At 38.0% G+C, this 19,112-nt stretch overlaps 1 protein-coding gene and 1 long non-coding RNA gene across 2 annotated transcripts in view; both read right to left on the bottom strand.

The window, feature by feature from the left end:
• Positions 1-19,112, bottom strand: part of UMAD1 (UBAP1-MVB12-associated (UMA) domain containing 1) — a 210,870-nt gene that overhangs the window by 161,458 nt on the left and 30,300 nt on the right. The gene's annotated exons all lie outside the window — the stretch shown is intronic.
• LOC139045236 (uncharacterized) lies at positions 14,992-18,093 on the bottom strand. Its single transcript, XR_011503192.1, has 3 exons — positions 17,980-18,093; positions 16,902-17,137; positions 14,992-16,270 (listed from the first exon to the last, which is right to left on the bottom strand). It is a non-coding gene; the product is annotated as an uncharacterized lncRNA (long non-coding RNA).

Here is a 19,112-nt window from a genome sequence, read left to right as displayed (position 1 = left end):
CCCTACCTTTAAATATAGTTTTCTGGATATACTCTGACTGCAAGTAAACAAAGACCTATTTCCATTTATGCAAATAGTATTATTTATAACACAAAGCTCAGTTTAGAGGTTTTACCATGCAAATTCATCCACCATGTCTCACACAACTCAAATATTTACTGTGCACCAAATATTTGTAAAGCATTACACGAGCACTAAGATCACAGAGCCTCACAAGTTGTGGCTCCCCAGCAATCATGGAATGGAAAAATATATCTGTCCTCACTCAATGGGCACACTGGGGCTAAATGTGAAAAGCCTGGAGGAAGGAAGTAGTCTTTCTGGTTCTAAACTTAGAACTAAATCTATTTGCAAGATGACCTTACAGATTGGAACATCACATCCATAGACCACCCTAGGGACTCACAGAGTTTCTAAACTGAAACTTTCCAGGGCTCCTGTTTAGTTAAGTCTGGTGCCAGTATTTTTAAACAGTTTAATGATTTTCCTATTTTAATGTGAGTAAAAATAAAACAAATCTGTACTTCTAATTCAAAAATTCTCATAAACTTCTAAGGACTAAGGAAAATCAGGCCCAAGTTAATGAATGGTTAAAGCATAAACATATTTAACTGTTAAATCATCAGTTGGAAAAAGAATCTGAGACTTAAAACTCATCCTATTACCTTAAAAAAAATTACTCTAAGAAGGAAAAACGGATGTCAGCATCATGGTGGAGTGAGCTGTTCCCTTAGTCTCTCCCCACTAAGTTACAACCAAACAGACATCTGTTAGCCAACTGAGGATTCCTACAAAGCACAATAGGTGTGTGAGAGATCCATGCAGCCATACATCTGAAGGTGGGTGTACTGGATCCCCGGGAAGCAGGGAAGGAGGTAAGCAGATCCCCAGCCCTCCCCAGCACCAGTGATCTAGGCCACAGGTCCACAAACAGAAGCTGGCATGTGACATTAAGAGGAGGTGGGGGAACAGGTCTGCAAGCAAATGCTTTCACTTTCAGAGTTGCAGCCTGGCCCATGGGAAAGCTCCACATCGAGTGGCGCAGTTCAGCCACTGTGTGGGGCCCCCACCAAGCACAGCAGCCCAGGCAAACCACCCATGAGTAGAGAGAGGGCCCACATGCGTGCAAGTGAAAGAAAGCACCCTTCCCTGCCGCCAAGCACACCAGCTTGGTTGGTCCTTGGACAAGGCAGCAGATCCACACCAGAGTGCCTGCACATGTGTGTGTGACCTGCCAAGTGACTGTGGCCATCAACAAACACAGATGAGTCCTATCAGCATAATATCCAGCAGACGCGGCAGGTTCAGAAAACAAAGCTCCGCCTACCCCAGTGGTGGCAGGTGGAATCTGCGACTTGATACTACCACTATGCACTGGCAAAGGATCACAACATCAAACACCATGAAGAACTACATTAGCACTCCAGAGCATAAGGAAAATGACAAAGTCCAGAAACCAATCCTGAAGTCACAGAAATTTACAATCTAAATGAGAGAATGCAAAGTAGTTGTCATAAAGAAACTAAATGAGTTACAAGAAAACTCAGAAAGACAGTTTAATGAACTCAGGAATAAAATTAGTGAGCAGAAGGAATTCTTCATAAAAGAGATTGAAACTCTAAGGAAAAAACCAAACAGAAATTCTGGAGATGAAGAACACAATTAACGAGATAAAAAATAATCTAGAAACCTTAAAAAACAGAGCTGAGTATATGGAGGACAGAATTAGTAATTTAGAGGACAGAAGTACAGAAGTGTTTCAGGTGGAGAGGGAGAGAACTAAGACTTGAAAAACATGAATTCCTTAGGAAATGAAACATAAGGATTATAGGTATTCAAGAGGGAGAAGCGAGGGAGAAAGGAGCAGAGAACTTGCTCAAGGAAATAATAGCTGAGAACTTCCCAAACCTGGGGAAAAGACTGCACTTACAAGTATATGAAGCCAACATAAATCCCAATTACATCAATATAAAAAGACCTTCTACAAGGCATATAATATTAAACTGGCAAAAGTCAAAACAAATAAAAAATACTAAGGGCAGCAAAGCAGAGGAGAATAATCTAAAAAGGAACACCTATCAGGCTTCCAGCGAATTTCTCAGCAGAAACCTTACAGTCTAGGAGAGACTGGAATGATATACTCAAATACTGAAAGACAAAAACTTACAGCCAAGAATACTCTATCCAGCAAAACAATCCTTCAGATAAGATGGAGGAATAAAAGCTTTCCCAGATAAACAAAAGCAGAGGGAGTTTATCGCCACTAGACCTCCCTTACAAGAAATGATCAAGGATGCCCTCATATTTGAAACAAAGAGTCAAAGGTTTACAAAGCTTGGAGAAAAGAAATAAATAGGCAGACAAAATCAGAAAATTGCAGCTCTCTATCAGAACAGGTTAGCAAACGCTTAACTATAACATAAAAGTTAAAGGAAAGAAAAGCATCAAAAATAACTAAAAACACTTCATTCTAATCACAAACTCACAAAACAGAATAATTTGTGACAACAATAAGTTAGATGAGGAAGAGGGAAGGGACAGAACCCGCTTAGGCTAATGGAGATAAGAGACTATCAGAAAATGGACTATCTCATCTTCAAGATCATTTACACAAACTTCGTGGTAACCACTAGACAAAAAATCAGAGCAGAGACACAAATCATAAATAAAGAGAAAACTGAGAAAACCACCAAACTGAAGTGGCAGCCAGAAATACAAGGGAAGAGAAACAAGGAAAATATAGAATAACAGGAAAACGAGATAAAATGGCAATATTAAGCCCTCATGTATCGATAATCACTCTAAATGTAAATGGATTGAACTCTCTAGTCAAAAGACACAGAGTGGCTGGATGGATTAAAAAACAAGACCCAACAATATGCTGCCTCCAAGAAACACACCTCAATTCTAAAGACAAACACAGGCTCAGAGTGAAGGGATGGCAGACAATACTCCAAGCTAATGGCAAACAAAAGAAAGCAGGTGTTGCCATACTTTTATCAGACAAAGCAGACTTCAAGATAAAAAAGACAACGAGAGACAAAGAGGGGCAGTATATAATGATAAAAGGGACATTCCACCAAACAGACATAATACTTACGAACATAAATGCACCTAACACAGGAGCACCAAAGTATATAAAGCAATTGTTAACAGACCTAAAGGGAGAAACTAACAGCAACACAGTAACAGGAGGCACCCTCAACACCCCCACTTACATCAATGGACAGATCATCCAGACAGAAAACCAACAAGGAAATAGGGGAATTAAATGAAAAACTAGACAAGATGGGCTTAATAGATATATATGGAATATTCCATCCAAAACAGCATAATACACATTCTTCTCAAGTGCACATGGAACATTCTCAAAGACAGACCATATGCTGGGAAACAAAGCAAGCCTCAATAAATTTAAGAAGATTGAAATCATATGAGGTATCTTTTCCAACCACAACATTATGAAATGAGAAATCAACTACAAGAAAAAAGCTGGGAAAGTCACAAATACGTAGAGACTAAACAACATGCTACTGAATAACCACTGGATCAATGAAGAAATCAAAGGAGAAATAAAAAATACCTGGAGACAAATGAAAATGAAAATACATCAGAGTTGGTAAACTCTTAGGAGATGAACCAAAAGTGGTTACAGGAGGGAAATTCATAGCAATACAGGCCTGCTTCAACAAATAAGGAAAAAATCAAATAATTAATCTTAAACTTCACCTAACAGAAATAGAAAAAGAGGAACAAACAAAGCCCAACGTCAGCAGAAGAAGGGAAATAATAAAAATTAGAGCAGAAGTAAATGAAACGGAGACTAAAAAAACACCAGAATGGATCAATGAAACTAAGAGCTGGTTCTTTGAGAAGATAAACAAAATTGACAAACTCTTAGCCAGACTCACTAAGAAAAATGAAAAAGACAGAATGTTTCCTAACTCATTCTATGAGATCAACATCAACCTGATACCAAAATCAGACAAGGACAACTCAAAAAAGGAAAATTACAGGCCAATATCACTGATGAACACAGACACAAAAATTTTCAACAAAATATTGGCAAAAAGAATACAGCAATACATCAAAAGGATCATACGCTATGATCAAGTGGGATTTACACCAGGGATATAGGGACAGTTCAACATCTGCAAATCAATCAATGTGATACACCACATTAACAAAATGAGGAATAAAAAATTACATGATCATCTCAATAGATGCAGAGAAAGCATTTGACAAGATCCAACATCGATTTATGATTAAAACTCTCAATAAAATGGGTATAGAAGGAAAACACCTCAACATAATAAAGGCCATAAATGACAAACCCATAGCCTACATCATACATCAACAGTGAAAAACTGAAAGCCATTCTCTGAGAAGAGGAACAAGACAAGGGTGCCCACTCTCGCCACTCCCGTTCAACATAATACTGGAGGTTTTGGCAACAGCAATTAGGCAAGAAAAAGAAAGAAAAGAAACCCAAATTGGAACAGAAGAAGTGAAACTCTGGCTGTTTGTGGATGACATGATCCCATATAGAAAACCCTAAAGAATCCACCAGAAATCTATTAGAAATAATCAACAACTACAGTAAAGTTGCAGGGTACAAAATCACTTACAAAAATAAGTTGCCTTTCTATACACTAATAACAAACTAGCAGAAAGAGAACTCAAGAAAACGATCACATTTACAATCACAACAAAAAGAATAAAATACCTAGGGACCGGCCCCGTGGCCGAGTGGTTAAGTTCACGTGCTCTGCTTTGGCGGCCCAGCGTTTTGCTGGTTCAGATCCTGGGCGTGGACATGGCGCTGCTCGTCAGGCCACGTTGAGGCGGCATCCCACATACCACAACTAGAAGGACCCACAACTAAAATATACAACTATATACTGGGGGGATACGGGGAGGAAAAAAAAAAGCAGAAAGAAAAAAAACCAAAGAATAAAATATCTAGGAATAAATTTAACCAAGGAGATAAAAGACCTAAGACCTATACACTGAAAACTGTAAGACATTATTGAAACAAATTGAAGAAGACACAAAAAAATGGAAAGATATTCTATACACATGAATTGGAAGAATAAACATAGTTAAAATGTCCATATTACTGACAGCAATAGATTCAATGCAATCCCAATCAGAATCCCAGGGACATTCTTCACAGAAATAGAACAAAGAATCCTAAAATTTATATGGAAGAACAAAAGACCCTGAATAGCTAAAACAATCCTGAGAAAAAAGAACAAGGCTGGAGGCATCACAATCCCTGACTTCAAAATATACTACAAAGCTATGGTAATCAAAACAGCATGGTATTGACACAAAAACAGACACACAGATCAATAGAACAGAATTGAAAGCCCCTAAATAAAATCACACATCTACAAACAGCTAATCTTCAACAAACGATTAAGAACATACAATGGAGAAAGGAAATTCTCTTCAATAAATGGTGCTGGGAAAACTGGACAGCCACGTGCAAAAGAATGCAAGTAGACCATTATCTTTCACCATACACAAAAATTAACTCAAAAATGGATTAAAGTCTTAAATGTAAGACCTGAAGCCATAAAACTCCTAGAAGAAAATACAGGCAGTACACTCTTTGACATTGGTCTTAGCAGCATCTTTTCAAATACCACGTCTACTCAGGCATGGGAAAAAATAAACAAATGGGACTACATCTAACTAAAGAGCTTTTGCAAAGCACAGGAAACTAAAACAAAATGAAAAGACAACCTACCAACTGGGAGAAAATAGCTGCAAATCATATATTGACAAAGAGTTAATTTCCAAAACATATAAAGAATTCATACAACTCAACAACAAAAAATAAACAACCTGATCAAAAAATGGGCAAAGGATATGAACAGACATTTTTTCCAAGAAGATATACAGATGGCCAACAGGTACATGAAAAGATGTTCAACAGCACTAATTATTAGGGAAATACAAATCAAAACTACAATGAGGTATCACCTTACGCTTGTTAGAACGCCTATAACTACCAAGACATAAAATAACAAGTGTTGGAGAGGATGTGGAGAAAAGGAAACCCTCATACACTGCCGGTGGGAATGAAAACTGGTGCAGCCACTGTGGAAAACAATATGGAGATTCCTCAAAACATTAACAATAGAAATACCATATGATCCAGCTATGCCACTACTGGGTATTTCTCCAAAGAATATGAAATCAACAATTCAAAGAGACTTATGCACCCCTATGTTCAGTGAAGCATTATTCACAATAGAGCCAAGACATGGAAACAACTCAAGTGCCCATCGACTGATGAGTGGATAAAGGAGATGTGGTATGTATACACAATGGAATACTACTCAGCCATAAAAAAAGATGAAATCATCCCATTCACAACAACATGGATGGACCTTATAGGTATTACGTTAAGCGAAATAAGCCAGACGGAGAAAGACAAACATTGTATGATTTCACTCATATGTGGAAGATAGATAAACACGTGGATAAAGAGAAGAGATTAGTGGTTACCAGAGGGGAAAGGAGTTGGGAGGTGGGAAAAAGGGATAAAGGGGCACATATATATGGTGATGGAGAAAATTAGACTATTGGTGGTGAGCATGATGCAGTCTATACAGAAACTGATAATAATGTAAATCTGAAATTACATAATGTTACAAACCATTATGACTTCAACAAAATAATTGAAAAAAGAAAAAGAGAAGCCAGCCCCATGGTGTTGTGGTTAAGTTTGGTGCACTCCACTTACGTATCCCGGGTTCAGATCTCAGGCATGGACCTACACCACTTGTCAGCCATGCCGTGGCAGTGACCCACAGATAAAGTGGTGAAAGACTGGGACACATGTTAGCTCAGGGCTAATCTCCCTCAAGCAAAAAAAGAAAAAAAAAAGGAAGATGGGCAACAGATGTTAGCTCAAGGCTAAAGAAAAAGAGAAACACAAAACTATTCTAAGAAAGGTCTGATGTTCCCGCAATCAGTAAAGTCAGCACCCCTCAGAGTTAGGAGAACGGAAATCCACAGAACTCATCATTTATATGCCACAGGAAAAATCAGGGTCTAGATTTTGATTCCAAATCACTTTGAGATGAGTTCATTTTAACACAAGATTTTCATTCACCTTACCATTAAGTAACCACAAAGGAAGATAGGCAGGTAATACTAAGAGGGCTGGAGAAGGAAGGGCAAAGGAGGTCATCACAAAGAACTTGAGAAGCCAAGCTACAGTACCTCCAGGAATAATAAATAAATCTCTTCAGAAATAGATATCTCTTTATTCTTAGTGCTTACCAGCATGGTGTCTAACCCATGGGCACTCAGTAAGTCTCTGAGTAGGGCCTCAATAAATATTTATGGGATAAATGATTAACTTACTGGAAATCCATAAGTGGTTTACAAGGATCCCATGAATCTCCTGAAATTACAGGTGAAACACTGGGCCCATGAGTACATGGGCATTTTCATCAGATTCTCATACAGTCCATATCCAAAATAGGATGTGACTTATTTTGAGTAATGGATGAATTATTTATCTTTCAGGCAGTCCACTATCAATATTGCTTGTTACTGAGATTTTGATAAGAATTCGACAATAAAAAGATCCAGATAACGCACTTTCTGGCTAGAATTTGAAGCGCAGAAATTTTCTATCTCTAATAAAAAGCAGAATTACACACTCTGACAGTCAAATGAGCAGAGGGTCAGCCTGAAAAGGAATCCACTCCAAGCAATACCCCAAAGAAACACCCATATCACAGCCCTTATGAAGTGGGCTGAAGGAATACCAAAATTTCCCTCCAAAATACTCTGGACTCATTAAACAGTAATTTAAGCAACTGAAGAACTCTGATTTATATTTCTTAAACTGGAAGATGAGTACCCCAGGAGTACACACGGCACGTGAGAACATACACGATGACAAAGGAAAGACACAGCAAATCTCCTAGCATCGAAGGTACTGTCTGATATTACATAATTTAAAGCATTTTATATTAAAATAATCACAGCTATATTATGTACTCAGTACAAAACTCACTTAAGCGTAGCTCTGGGGGTGGGGGGAAGGTGCAGATTCTTTGAAACCAGGTGTCCACCCCAAGGCTTTAGGGGGTGCATATTCACTCTCCTTCATCACTGGGGTTCTTTGGAAGACAAGTTTGAGCAGAACTGCCACAGGGAGAGACCACAATAATTTTTCAACTTAGATTTTACATTAACCATTGTTTAAAGTCTCTAAAAGGTACCCATAAGGTATCTGTTTTAAGCAAATAACTTTAAGGAAACCCTTCAAGATGAAATGGGTAAGTTATCTGCTTCATGGGTCTTTAGAGATATGGACATTAAGTATTGCAACTTGTCTGGCAAACTTGATAGTTCTGATGTATTAAGCAGTTCTTTTGGACAATAATTAGACAGCGTAAGTACTAGACAGTGAGACATCTGTCCAAAAAATTACACAATCAGCATTGTTGTAAAAGATGTTAATCTCTGCCTTCAGTCCAGCAAAGGGTCAGGCGCACAGTTCAGTGAGAAGTAGTATGTGCTCATCAAGATTTTAATGGGTAAAAAAATAAGAATTTTTTAAAATAAAAAGAGCAAAATGATCTGATTTACCCTCACTGAAAATTATCTGATCTACCACAAGACCATTTCTACTGACTGCTTGGAACATGTACTAAGAATGAAGTTCTATAGAACTTGGAAGAAGGAGAGGGTGTTTACTGAGCTCGCTAAGCTTAGGTCATAGCTGGTTCCACTTCACATAGTTAAATGCCCAGGAAAAATCAATAAATCTGTGACCAGTCTTATGTTGTTCTTAACAGATTTCAGATGGAATGTCTGAAAAGGGCAGTCTTTAAAAAAAAAATGGTAGTGTCTGCTTCGGAGTCTGGTCTGACAGGGCCTAACCCATGGAGTTATTATGGGTAAACCAGTTGGCAAGGATCAGTGCCCACTATTCAAAGTCGACTTTGAGCAGTTCTAGAAGCAGAAAATCTTTACAGAGTGCTTTATTTAGTTTGAGCTTGTGAGTCATTTGTTCTGTATGAGGGAGAGTTACTGGCAACAAATGAGCAAGAGCCTTGAGATCGATAAATTTCAGGCAGTTGACATCGGTTAATAGCTGGGGAAAAATACGCTTCCTCGTGATCAAATGGGATCTGAATTTCCACAATTCCACTTACCAAATTCATACCACAAGTTATTCTCTTCCCAGAGCAGGCTTCACAGACAACGCCAGAGGCTAAACTCAGGTCTTCTAAAAAAGTATTTTTTTTCTAGAAAATTAAAATCGTACACTAAGACAATCTAATAAGATTCCATGTAGTTTTTCCAAATTATCTTTATGATGATACCTAATTATTTTTATAACCTACCTAATTATTCTTATCAATTTTGGCTCTAAAAGAGTGAGTCTCATATGAGCTCAACCAGAAAACAATCATACTGGTAATCGTTTTACCAGAAACACATAGAGATACAGCAGCGTTTTAAAGAGTCTCATATACATAAAAGTTGATCCATCTCACTCTTTCACACCCTTGCCTTACTAAATCCAACTATAAGTGCATAAAATGTAATGTGAATAATGCTTCTCAATTTATAATCAACACTTATGATCATGTGAGAAGACAGATGTGGAAAAATAAAGAACCTAAAGGTGATACTTCACTGATAATTCCCAACACACAGAGATATAAAAGATGCTGGGTCTACTTAGAATGAGAGCTGAAGGTCCTTGCTGAGGTGCACATGCTCAGAAGCAAGGTTTCTTTATTCAGAGCCATGGTGCAAGGGGTCAGATTCTGTCAGTAGAGATTCCACTGCCAGAAATTCAATGTGTTATAGCCGCTAATGCCAAAGAGCGTGAAAAGCCTGAGTGTTCTTGCTCTGAGACTAAACATTTAGGAAGTTCTACGCTTAAAAGCAATAAGGGAAGAGAATGTTTGAGAAGCATATAACAAAAATTAAACAGACAAAATCAGAATAGAAATCAATTTATTAGGTCTGGAAAAAGATGGAGAGACAAAGTCAGCAGATTTTTATCTTTCCACATCCTTTCTTATCTAATAGAACATAACCATTCCTTGTTATAAATCAAATCCTAAAGTTGGCTGGGATTGAAAATTCTGTCTGAGATAAACCGTGGTGGGGAAAATGCTGATGGCAGGTCAACCAACCACCGTCCGCGTACCTGGCGGGGAGGAGGGTGCTTTCTCCACCTGGAAATACGCTTAACTCCCTTTTCAGAATTTTCAAATATGACTCAGAGAAACTGCCGACTACTTAATAGTGCTCCTCGATAGGTCTGAAGAAAAACCAAAGGTTTCTGGTTTTTAAAATTAAAGTTTCTGATATATTTGCTACAAGTGCCTAAGGACTCAATTGAAATAAAAACTCAGTTGCCTTCGGCCAACAAGTCATTAACAGACATTCCAGATCAACTGACAATAATGACAACAACAACAAAGAAGAGATCGCATTCTTCAGAGAAAGACCTTATTTCTAATAACTGTCATGTAAAAATAACATGTGGTTTTAACTTTATTAACTAAATCAATAGAAAAACCCACTGCTGAGGAAAAATTATGTATACTCACAGCATGATTAGAATTTAAAAGTTTAAAATTCCAGAGAAACATTGTGGCAAAATAATTTAAGGAGAGGAATATAAAACTCCACACACATATTAATAAAATTGCTGAGAAGTACACTACAATAAAACAAACAGGATACAAGTTTGTGCAATCCATTAAAAATAATACAGTTTACACAAACAGTATTCAAAGCATGGTGGAATTTCACCTTAAAATTGACCTTAGTGTTTAAAGGATGCCTCCTGATACGATGGAAGTTCTGGTTTCGTGAAGGTCTTTAGGGAAGAAGAGGATTGTTAACATCCAGGAAAACATGAGAGAGAAACTCAAATAAAGAGCTGGTTAACTTCTTTCCCCAAGACAGTTTTTCCTCTTAGAAATGCTATAAATTGTTATTGCAAAATGAATTAAAAGTTTACGATGAGACTTTCCTATATTATATTCTGGCCTTACATCTACCAAAATAATATTTATAATATTAATATAAATATTTAAAGAGAAACAGTATTTACATTTACTCAGTAAATGTTTGGTGAACTGAACTATATATCGGAAACAGGAAGCACAATGCAATTTCAGTAGTGGGAGTAAAATGCACCTCTGCTTTTGGGAGAACTACAGTTTTCATGAGAAAATCAAGGATTTGGGGAAATGTCTCTTTGGGGCTCCTTTTGACTTTGGGGTTCTGCAAGTACTATATGTTCACTAAGTAAATATAACTAATCCAATTTGGTAAATATAAATAATTAAAGGGAGAAAAAATTAAAACACCTGCAATCATAAGATCCATAGGTAAATAAATGCTTTTCCTTCCAGAGGTTTTTTTAGGCACATGAAATATATATAATAAAAAGGTTCATGCCAAACATACCATCTTATAAACTGCACTTGCTTATGTTTTGATGATAAATTATTAAAAGTGGAATTTCTAAGGCAAAGGATCTACTTCTTTAAAGCTTGTGATATCTATTGCCAATTTGTCTTCCAGAAAGATTGTGCAACTATAAATTCCCACCAGCTGGAGGCAGGCCGGTGCAGACAGCACTCAATCCATTTGCATGTTTTTGCTAGGCTCTCACCCAGTGAAACCCTTCTCTCTTGGGATGTCTTTTTCCTCCTACTGCTACTACCTGGTCTTCAGCGGTACATTAAAGAAATGAAAATTTCCAACATCACCGCTACCAGCACCAGTTTCATCTCTATTCCTGCCCACATTGTTTTACTGGTGGGAACTATACCTCTCCGTTTGCCCTCCATCACCACCAGTCCCTCCTCTACTTGCTGACCAGCTTTGCAGAATGAAGAAAGATGGCGACTGGTGTGAGGGAAGTGGAGGAATAGGGAACAAAGTACTCTGCTTCCTTCACAGAATAGAACCCAGGAGTAGACAGGGATAACTGCCAAGATCTATGTGTTTTGTTTTTGTTTTTGTTTTGAGGAAGATTAGCCTTGAGCTAACTGCTGCCAATCCTCCTCTTTTTGCTGAGGAAGCCTGGCCATGAGCTAACATCTATGCCCATCCTCCTCTACTTTATATGTGGGGCGCCTACCACAGAATGGCGTGCCAAGCAGTGCCATGTGCCCACCCAGGATCTGAACCAACGAACCCCAGGCCACCGAAGCGGAACATGCGCACTTAACCACTGTGCCACCGGGCCAGCACCCCAAGATCTATATTTTGTTTTGTTTTGTTTTACAGATTTTATTTTTTTCCTTTTTCTCCCCAAAGCCCCCCAGCACATAGTTGTATATTCTTCGTTGTGGGTCCTTCTAGTTGTGGCATGTGGGACGCTGCCTCAGCATGGTTTGATGAGCAGTGCTGTGTCCGCACCCAGGATGTGAACCAACGAAACACTGGGCCGCCTGCAGCGGAGCGTGCGAACTTAACCACTCGGCCACGGGGCCAGCTCCCCAAGATCTATGTTTTTAAGATGTAGGTCTCAACATACTGCACCATGGGCAGAAGGATAGCTAGTTTTTTCTCAGTCTAACTGCAGCCCAGATTCTGGCATTCAGCTGTCCGTCCCCTTAAGTTTCGGTATGGCTATAAAACTTTCCCTCTTTTTTCATGAGCATTTTAATAAAAGATTAGCAGAGCTAAATTGGGGCTACTAGCCAGATAAAATTTTAACTAAAAAAATCTTCATGTTCACTTTTGTTTGGACTGATTTCTTGCCCTCCTGAAAAAGAATTCAATGAATCAGAAGACACTTTGGCACTATCAATTTATTCTAACAGAGACTAAAATAAATTGAGGGATCTGTCAGTCACTTTAAATACACAGAACAAAAAAGGTATCACTGAAATATTAAGCTATTAAAAACAAACCAAAACTTCAGAGATAAAAATCCAATTTACTCCGTCGTTCAGCAGATGAGGAATCTGTGCCTCAGTAAAGCGATCTGAACTGCGTGAGAAGAGAAGGAACACAAGCAGCAAGCCCCATCCTCTCCTTTGAAATGTAATCTCCTCACACAGGGAATGTCATGAATTGCTTGGAAGTAAAAATGCTCTTTGCAGAACATTATGAAATATTGATATTTTAAATTCTATCATACAAACTATAATTTTAGACAAAACTTTGTTTAGTTATTCTAAGTTTAAATTGCTATTAATGTTCAATTTATTTCATTGCACAGGTTATAAAATAGAATATAAAACCATGTCTATGACTACAAATGTTCAAAGAACAAAGCAGCCATAGAAATCATTATGATGGTCTACTTGCAAGTTATTCCTTTAATAACAATTTGCGCCTTATTCACACCTGTTATCTGCCTAATTACCTGCTTATAAAATTAATGTTGGCTCTCTCTAGAATTTAAGGAAAATCTCAGAACAAAAAAACCTGAGATTCCATCAGGTTATTTTTTCCTACAAACTGTGAAAAGCCAACCATTATTCAATTTTGGCAGTACAACTCCTCTGCCCAGTTCCAGGAAGGTGCACATGGAACACAACTTGAGAAATACAGGTTCGTACCACACTAAGCATCACATCCTTGAGGGTCCTGTCCCCTCGGAGTCCTGAAAGGAGCTGAAAGAGACTGCACTCCTTCAGAGAATGGAACGTGTTGAAGTACATCTGAACTGAGAATATTAAAATACATCTGGATGCATGGGTATATTTTCATAACAGGTAGAAATCATAACTGAATTTCTGTGGTGGTAAATTTAACCCAACTTTAGCAATAAAAAGATGCCCACAAGCTAGAAAGGCATTTCTATCTCACCGGGAAGGGAGTGCTTTCACTGCAACAGGTCCATACCAGAATTTGGTATTTTATATAAGGTAACTTCTATACTCTATTCACCTTCCCTTCTCTCCTTAGCAAACAAAAGAATTTACAAATTTTAAAGTATTCTCAATATACAACTTTCAACCAGAAATATTTACATATTAGGCTTTTTAGAATTATCCCTAAGATCTCCCTCCAGCCTTAAAAATTATATGCTGCATCACTCCCACCCTTTAATGGCAGAATGTTATAAATCATAGCTCAATTTGTAATAAAAAGTGTAGACAATTAAAAATAAGATTAAAGAAATTTTTATCACTGCCTTCAAACTCTTTAAAATTTGACATATTGAGCATGATTGACATGCAATTCAAGTAAAAACATAATATACACTTGGCTTTAAACTTTAAATAGTGACTTTAGAACCATACATTTGGGATGATAAAAGCAAACATATATATTTTAATTTTTCTCCCCAATTTCCATGTTTAAAAAAAAGGATTATGATATCATTTATTGCCTTCAGCATTTTTGAAAATGGTACATTTCTAAATATGTAACATAAAGATATGTGAGTCACACAGATGGAGGTGCTTTAAGCCTACGTTAAGACTATGTCAAGTTTAAGACTATATTATCATTAGCAGGATTGCTGACTTAATAAAAGAGCTGGTCCAGATTAGTACAGAAATCTTCTGCCTAACATCAATAATCCATTTCTGAAAATTGGATGTGGAGAAAAACGCATCAGGGAGCCTACTTCCCATTACCTTAGATGCGAAAAATTACTGTGTGTTACACATCAATCTAAACCTACTAACCAATTTCTGAAAATATAACTAAGACACAGTAAAAATGCCTACGTATAAGTAGCAAACTATTATGTTGGTATGTTAAACTTGTTTCCTGATCACCAAAACAATTAATATGGTTGTTGACCACCAGTTGCTTCGTAGCAGTAACACGGCCTCCCTTGGCATCAGCAATATCCAAGATGCACATCCTTTTCGATGCCAATAGGCATACCTTTCAGAATGTTTACATGGGACTCTGACAATCTATTCATTTCATTTGAAAGGTAACTCGAGACTATTTCCACACATTGTTTTGTTAAAAATTGAGTTTGGGAGGACATAAACATAAACTTTTCCTATATAGACATCAACTGAAGAACTTTATTAATGTATATATACACATACACACACATATATTCCACAAAGTCTGGACATTAGAAACTAAAAGGGGCTCTACCAAGAAAAGATTAACCAGGAAGATGTACCCTTATAAGAATACCTGTCAAACGTCAGTCCAGACATTTTCAGCTGAAAGTAACAGAAGCCTATCTAAAAGTGGCTTAAACTTTAACCCGGGAATTTATCATCTCACCTAACAAGAAGTTCAGAGGTTGACAGTTCCAAGGCCAGTAAATACATCAGTTCGACAATGTCATTGTGGTCCAGGCTGCTTCCTCATTTTATTCTGCCATCTTCAATATGTGACTCTGTCTTGGGCTACCTCCTCTCAGCAAAGATGGCAACAGTGGATGCGTCTCATGAGGCATTTCATCCAGATGAAATAGCTGCCAGGGGAAGAGGTGACTGTCTCTTTAGTACCTGCCTATGAGGCCCTCAGCTGACCTTCCTTCGTGTCCAATTACTCAAAACTGTGACAGGTGCCCATTTTGAAACTAATCGCTGGCAAGGTGGATTGGGCTACCCTGACTGGCTTAGACAAACCAGCACTGACCTAGCAGGGCTGGAAATAAAGCCAGTCTCTCCTGAAACACGTGGTCATGCAGAGGATGGCGAATACTTTGAAGTGTGGAGGAAGGTGGAATGAATTTGGGGTAGGCAGACCTGCTCTGAAAGCTTAATTCAGTGTGCATTAATAAAATAACTAAAATAAGCATAATTTAAGTCCAGATGATAAGCAACGTAAGTTAAACAAAGACGTATTTTCACTGGAAAAACACCTTATGGGAAGACATTACCAAGTTTTCTAACCAAATATTAAGTAATCTAGAAGTCATTCCAAAACCTGTTAACAATATATGAATCGAGGATCTACTTTATGGAAGTCATTGTGCTTTTATGTAAGATACACAGGAGATGAGATGTCCGTAAGGAGGTTACAATCCAAGTGGCAAGACATACCAAAATAAAGTTTAAGCAACATTACAAAACAATGATATAGGAGCTGCTACAAGATACTATGGGATTAAGCAGCAACTAAATGATAGGAGAAAATGTACACCATGAGATCAAAGAGAGAGTTATCCAGAGTCTGTAGAGACCAGAGACAGAATTTCATCTGGAATCTGAAGACTGAAGAGGATACAAAGAGAAACAGGCCGGGCACTCTGCACAAGGAAAGGCTGGGCTGTGGGCCCGGGAGCAGAAAAACATCCTGGATTACAACAGCGAGAGATCTGTGCAAAGGCAAAACAAGAGCAAACTGTCAGTGCATATCACTAATTACTCGTTTAATACGACAAGTACAAAAGCTCTCCAATCACAGTTTTGGATCTGTACATCCCTATTATCATGTACCTATTTTTTGGTTTTTTAATGAAAAAACTAATTGCAGCATCATGTCCTGAATGCATCACTGAAAAAGTGTGCAAGTATACTCATACCAGGTTAACACAACAAGACAGAGAAACAACCCACAAACTAATGAATTTATGGAATCACCATGGTGCATGTCATTCTATCAAAAACCTTAAGTGTTTGATATTACTGTGTAATGCTATTTAAACTTTTATTTCGTGTGTCTTGCCACGTAGATTGTAACCTTACAGACACATCTACTGCGTATCTTACACAACAGAAGTAATTATTCTCTATTTTTTTTCCGGCTGCTCAAAAGTCACTCTATTTTCTGAAGCCAAACCAGTAAAAGTGATCAATGAGATGTAACCCACCTCTGACAATGACTATGCTACCTCTGACACTAAAATAAAAATATCCTAAGATACCACATTCCCAGTAGCTAGTAAACATTGGTATATATAGCAACATGTAGAAAAGTAGTTCTTTAACCTTTTTAGAGTCACAGACCTTTGAGAATCTAATGAAATGCAGAAACTCTTCTCCCCATAAAAATGCAAATACAGGGGCTGGCCCCATGGCCAAGTTTAAGTTCGCGCTCTCCGCTGCAGGCGGCCCAGTGTTTCGTTGGTTCGAATCCTGGGCACGGACATGGCACTGCTCATCACACCACGCTGAGGCAGCGTCCCACATGCCACAACTAGAAGGATCCACAACGAAGAATATACAACTATGTACCAGAGGGGCTTTGGGGAAAAAAAGGAAAAAAATCTTTAAAAAAAAAAATGCAAATACAAAATTTTGCCTATAATTTCAGGAGACAGAGACCACTCCAACCAGCCCCAAACTCATCATGGCTAAAACTCCTCACATACTGATAGCAACAGAGACGATGGCTGGTTATCAGTTATCAACTCCTTCAAGCAATCCATCAACAAACTATTTTAAGGGTTACAGTTTTCCTTTGGTGCTGCCAAGCATATTTTCGGCTTAGTGCATCAGGAAATAATAGATGCCAGAAATAAAAATAAGTCATTCCATAAGTTTAGAGCTGAGCTTTTTGACTTAAGATACTGCAAAATTTCAGAACAATGACTCCTTTAAGTCATTGGTACTATGAGGTAAGGCTTTAGTATAGTATACTTAATACTTATCTGACTAGTGTGTGTGTGTGTATATACACACACATAGAGAGAGAGAGAGAGAGAGAGACTGAGCCATAAAAGTATATATCACTTTTGAAGGAAACACCAGTTGTAGGAAATGAATCAGTTTCAAATTTAACTGATAACTAGAGCATGATGGCAATTCTCAATTCTTTAGCAATGTTCCACCAGTTAATGCAAACTTTAAACACTTCAGCTTTTAGTGGATAAGAACGGAGTTTCTGGTGGACTCACTGCACAAGCACATGGTGACCTTCCAGTCTGAGACTGGGGAAGGGTGCTTACTATTCCCTGCCCACAACATATGTCATCAATGAGCACAACGTTCTTTCCAGCTACGCCTAGATACTGGAATCATTCCCCTAAGCATTTCACTGAACTGACCAGAATTAGCAAGTGAGTTAAAACTTCTTTGTACTCACTTTTGTCAGTGAAGAAGTCTGTGTATAGTTTCCTCTTATTCATCTTATTTAGCACTGTAATGAGGAAACCATGATGCTATTAACATTTTATATGTAAGGAAAATGAGGCTGAAATGGTAAGTAGCTTCCTTGATCGCACAGCAAGGAAATGATGGAACTCAGAATCCAAGTCTTATGACTTTCAGTTCAGTACCTGTATTAGTTCCGGTTTGGTTCATCTGCAAAATGACAAATAAAATAGTGGCTTACACAGAATAGAAGTTTATTCCTGTCTCTCATAAAGGAAGTCCACAGGAAAGCATTACAGGGCTGATGTGGCAGCGCCACAGTCTTCAAGGACCCAGGCTCTTCTCAGCTTATTCTTCAGTTAGCCTCACAATGTACTCCAGTCCTCATGGGCCAAGATGGCGGCTAGTACTCTACCAAATCATCATATCCACATCCTAGGGTGAGAGAAGGTGGAGGTGGGGAGGGGGAGGAGGAGAGGGAAGGTACACACCAACTACGTTTTCAAAAGATTTCCTAGAACCTGCAACACAACATTTCTTCTTATATCACACTGGCCAGAAACTTCACAATTCCATACCAAACTGCAAAATGGCCACATGGCAAGATAAAAACGCTATTAACTACAAAAGAAAGGGAAACAGATATTGAAGGACAACTAGTAGTTTCTATCCCTATATCGTCTTGGAAAAAGTTAAACTTAAGGTGTTTGATAGAAAGACTTGCAGCATGATGGTTCCATACAGTAGGTTAGTTTGTTGTTTCTCTGTCACATCCCGTCAATCTGGTATGAGTATACTTGCACACTTTTTAAGTGATGCATTCACAAGATGATGCTACAATCAGTTTTTTCATTAAAAAATATTTCTCAATCTTGATGAAACTGTAACAACTATCTCTGTTTTAAAAATTAATAAATTTCCAATAAAAAAAAACAAAACATTACTTCATTGCTTTAAAATGGTCAGATATCTGATAGCTCATCACTGCCAATGGGATAAAATTCTAACCTCCCAGGACAGCACACAAGGTCCATGACAAACCACCTTTCTAGACTTGTTTCTCATCAGTGGCCCTGATACACCTTCTCCAGTGAGCCAGGAAGAACTTTTTACTGGCCCTGAATT

The sequence above is a fragment of the Equus asinus genome, chromosome 1 (genome assembly GCF_041296235.1).
Source record: "Equus asinus isolate D_3611 breed Donkey chromosome 1, EquAss-T2T_v2, whole genome shotgun sequence".
NCBI classification, from domain to species: Eukaryota; Metazoa; Chordata; class Mammalia; order Perissodactyla; family Equidae; genus Equus; species Equus asinus.
The sequence above is the reverse complement of the archived record's forward strand: the minus strand, read 5'-3'. Positions and strand labels throughout refer to the sequence as shown.